Raw genomic sequence first — 4,449 nt, forward strand, 5'->3', positions numbered from 1 at the left:
TTCCTTTCTCTGAGGTTCAGATTCTCTCTGTGAAGGGAAATGTGGCTTGGGGTTGGTGTGGGCAGGGCCCAGGGAAGGATTTATTCATGGCAGGGTTGGTGCTGCTGGGGACGTGAGGACAGGGATGGGCAGCCCCTGTTCAGGGCTGTCCATGGCTCCAGGAGTCCCAGTGCCAGACATTCCTTTGTCCATTCCTGCAGGAAAATAGCCCTGCAAGGCAGCTGTGAGGACTAAAGAACCACCCCACCACAGAGCAAGACCTGTGGTGTTCATGTCCCAAACATCACCTCTGTGCCTCCCTCCCTCCTCCACCGTGCCCTGGCTGTGAATTTGAATAAATTATCGAGCTGACCTGGCAAGGGAGCATTAATGGGCCATTTACCACCTGAGAAGTGCATTAACGGGTCATTAATGCCTACCCCGGTGTTCTGCTGGTAGGACTCACCAGATATTTCATATTTTTAAAAGGCTGTTTTTTATTTTGGGGTTTTTTTAAGCAACCAAGATTTTTTTACTTTTTCTCCCTTCCTCTGAATAAATCTTGGAGTGGTAGGGCAATACCAAGCCACGAAAAGAGAATGAAAAGGAATTATTCTGTTTTTCTGTGGACATGACCCTCCCAGCTGATGCTCACCCATACCCAGCAGGAGGAACGAGCCAGTCCTGAGACCTCATCCCTTCCCACAGGAATGGGACAGAGCTGAGGTATTAATATCCTTAATTAAGGAGACTGACCCCAAGAAAGGCTGAAATCAGTCAAGGGCTCTCCCAGTTATCACTTGGAGGATACCCAGCACTCCATACAAGTACTCCTGGACATCCAAAAATTACTCAGGGATTTCTGTTGGGATTTGTCTTTGTGTGGAGGAGAAAGTGGATGGAAAGTCCTTCCCAGTCCTGCACTCAGTGCAAATGTTGCTTTTCAAACATGAGGCACTGCTGGGTTTTCAGTGCTTAAACCTACAAGAGGAACCAAGAATTGGCAAAAAGTTATTATTGCAATATCAGAGATGACATCATTCTCCTCTTCTCTCTTGTCTATACAAGTTTGGGAACGAAAAAACCCCAGTGGGAGAATTTGCTGTTCTATCAGAAATGTGACTTTTGCGAAATGAATGCAGATGTTCATGCCAGGACAGGAGCACTTTGTAATTGGAAAACAGCTGAAAATAGAAAAAAAAAAGGAAGTGCATTCCTGCCATGCCTTAAATTGCCTGTAATCCTTGAAACAAAATCAATTGAATTCAGCTACACTGAAGTTTTTTGCTGGATACTTCTCAGTCTGCCAACAATAGCTGGGAATTTCTACAAAGGGAGCAATGCTTTTCTAAAGATAATTAGTCCACTTCGATGTGCACTGAGAATGTTCAGAAGAAGAGAGTACCTGTCTGCTTTTAATGCATTCGCTGAGGCTAAGAACAAAGAGCAGGGAAAGACAGCAGAAACTTCCAGAGTGAGTTTGACACTGGGCTCTGCTCAGCAAGATCACCCTGGGACTAGGATGTCATCCTCTTTGGAATTCTCTCTTTAGATCACTGGTGAGCTGCAGAAATGGAGGGGAATGCTGTAAATCACAGGTACAGCTGTGAAATTTGGGTTTTTCAGCAGCTGAAAACAGTGCCACGGACCTTGCTGGCACAGTGCCCCTGTGGGTGGAAGCAGCTCGCTGAAGCATCAGGTCAGAAAGAAAACCAAGGACACAAGAGTGATCAAGCTTGCGTTTCAGCAAGTCCCACTTTCATCTGTTGCTCGCAGCAGTCTGAGGCACAGAGAGCAGCTCTCGGTGCCAGTGCTAATGACCTGAGCACCACGAGGGGTCAGGCAGCAGCTGAAGCTCCTGTGGCACCTTCACACAGTGCCAGCACTGAGGACACCACCCTGCCAGGGCACGTCCTCCCTCCTAAGAAATCCTGTGCCTCTGTTCAGGAACTTCTGGAAGGAGCCAGCCTCAATGTAAATTGAAGCAAGGTCTCCCTGAGATCCTATCTAAATTTAATAGCCCCAATGAAAGCTGTTCTCCATCCCACTCCCTCTGTAAGGCATTATTATTGAGCTCAGAGCTCACTGTTTGATATTTTCCCAATTTTCGGCCCCAACACAGTCTATTCCAGCACAGCAGCCTCCCAACGAGGCTGGCCTGCAGAATATGTGACTGTCCTTAAAAATAAACAGCTCTGCTAATCCAGGAGAGGAGCAAGCCACAGGCTGAGCATTTCCAAGGAGGAATGGTGATTGAACTGACCAAGAAACAGCTTTTAGGCTGAGCTGAAGGAAATGGATGTGGCAATAATCCCATGTTACCTATTGAATGGTAATTTCAGACATTCTTTGCTGAGTGTTTGAAAGGACAAAATTTGAATTCTAATTTCCAGAGAAGGCAAAGGCATTTATAACAATTGCCTTTGTGCAATTGCTGGAGCCAGACTCTATGCAGGGGCACAGGACAATGCATCTCGTAAGGAGTCAAAGATAAATGGAATAATCTCAGATCTACAACTCTAATTATGTACATCTCTCTATCCTAAAGGGGTTTATTTGGCTATAGTTGCTTTTAGAGCCATTAAGGAAATGTTGCATTATATCTCTGTTAGTGTGGGGGCATGTGCAAAGCTGCACTTATGCCTAAAGCCTATTTTTACATTGAATGAGCCCTAAAATGGAATTCAAATTCAGTTTGTTTCCATTATAGTGCTGTGATCATTACATGTTATTATTTTTTTTTAAATACCGATAATCACATTTCTGCACTAAAAGGGTGTGTAAGAAAGGAATGGAATCCATATTAAAAATGTGAGCTAGGAAATATTTCCAAAGGAGGAAGGAAGGAATAAATCTGCTACAAATGCATGATCCCCTTAGCAACACAAATCTCAGCCTGAGCTTTCTCTTCAAGTCCTGTGGCCACAAACCCAAGGTTTCCTGTGCTGCCACACTGAGACTGGGGCTCTGATTATCCATCCTGGTGCAAAGGTGCCAGGAGTGGAAGGATGGGAAATGCCAGCTCAGGGGGAGACCCAGAGCACCCCTGCAGGGCTGCTGAGCTGGCTGGAGGCAGGGAGGGCTGGAGAACATCCTCACTGCTCTGGAGCTGGAGTGGCCAAGCACCCAGAGGCATCCAGAGCTGCCAGCACCTGGGCAGAGGCTGCTGCTAAAGTGGAGTCCAAATAATGAAGTGTAAGTGCTGAAGGCTGGTTCTAAAGTACTGCTGCTCCTTCTGCAGGCTGAGGTCACAAATGCACACAGGCACCTCTGTCCTGTGGTTGCTCCAGGGTGGAATTCCTGCACTGTCACTCTAGGACACGAAACAGAAAGATGTGGACATTGGATTCTCCAAGGTAAAAAAGAGGGCAGTTTAATTTTGACCCAACATTTACAGATTTCCAAAAGTGGCAGTGGATTGGAGGGTGACAGTGTCACCTCTGCAATGACACTGGGCAAACCAACAGTCCATCAAATTTCTCCTCCTCCAGAAAAGAATGCAAACCAATTAATTATTTACATAAAGTCCATGAGAAAGTTCATTACAAGAATGTAAACATCAGAAGGCTTGGAAGAACTCAAAAGAACAGGGCGACACTGCACAAGGTTTCTTCTGAGGACAGGGTTGATTTAGAGCAGCACAGCAGTGCAAGAGAAAGGAGATTTATCTTCCAAAACAACACTTTGCCTCAGCATTCTTAAATTTTCCAGAAGAGCAGAGTGCCACTTGCTCAGACCCACCCTGAACCAAATGTTTTGGTCTGGAAAAAGTCATAGCAAAATTTTAACAGAACAGTCGTGTTATAAATAAAAGTGAATCCTGTTGATCAACAGACTCAAATCTTTGTCTTGCTGTCAGCCAGCACTGCAAGAGGCCACAGCCATGGAGTTTTGAGAATCCAGTATCTCACCCATGTGGTTATAAAAGCAGTGTGGCTTGGGCCCACACCATGGCTGTTCTCACCTGCACACCCCAATCTAATGGCAAAATTCACATTATGGCAGAAGGGAAAAGCCTTTGACTAGAGGCAGAAATGCAGGCTAGAAGAAGAAGAAGAATATGCAAACTAGACATAAAGTCATCTAATCAACAAGTCTTCAGGACAGTCATGGATTCAGGGCGAGTTACAAACAAGGCTGGTGCTACCAAAGATGTTCTGGCTGCTCAAGAGATCAGCTGTGCACAGCCTGTCTTTGACCAGGAAATCTGAACACAGCCATGGCACAAAAATTTTGTGTCTGCAACCCCAGGGCTCTCGGAGTAGGTTACAGCAGAATTACCAAGAACAACAATCAACACAGAGTCTTTGTTCTCTTAATCCTTCTGGTCTCACTTTGTGTTCTCTGAGCTACTTGGCCCTTCAAAGCAGGAGAGGTAATTGAATTTCAATCATATCAAGGTCTGGCTCAAAATAACCCATAATGGCACTCATTTCAATATTGCACCCGCTGATTCTTATTCTGGGTGCA

General features: G+C 45.4%; 1 long non-coding RNA gene across 1 annotated transcript; it reads left to right on the forward strand.

Moving 5' to 3' along the window:
- The first annotated feature begins 3,170 nt into the window (after positions 1-3,170).
- LOC135282814 (uncharacterized) lies at positions 3,171-3,810 on the forward strand. Its single transcript, XR_010348848.1, has 2 exons — positions 3,171-3,335; positions 3,471-3,810. It is a non-coding gene; the product is annotated as an uncharacterized LOC135282814 (long non-coding RNA).
- Positions 3,811-4,449: the final 639 nt, after the last annotated feature.

The sequence above is a fragment of the Passer domesticus genome, chromosome 17 (assembly GCF_036417665.1).
Source record: "Passer domesticus isolate bPasDom1 chromosome 17, bPasDom1.hap1, whole genome shotgun sequence".
NCBI lineage: Eukaryota > Metazoa > Chordata > Aves > Passeriformes > Passeridae > Passer > Passer domesticus.